The following is a 229-nucleotide window of genomic DNA, read 5'->3' on the forward strand; positions in this document are numbered from 1 at the left end:
CTTGTGTTATTTGTATACATTGTTGGTGGTATTAACCCTTTACAAATCTGAGCTCAGGGGAGATTTCAATACTACAGAATGCCTTAGAATTGCGTCTATTGAAAGGCTATTTATAAAGCCACAGCCCGGACAGAATTATCCAGTGCCTGGGATAGGGAAAAAGATTAGGGGTTTATTAATAAATGTTTTTACCCAAGATTCACGCATTGTTTTTCCAATTTGGATTCAA

The sequence above is a fragment of the Pelophylax lessonae genome (assembly GCF_965119305.1).
Source record: "Pelophylax lessonae genome assembly, chromosome: 2".
NCBI lineage: Eukaryota > Metazoa > Chordata > Amphibia > Anura > Ranidae > Pelophylax > Pelophylax lessonae.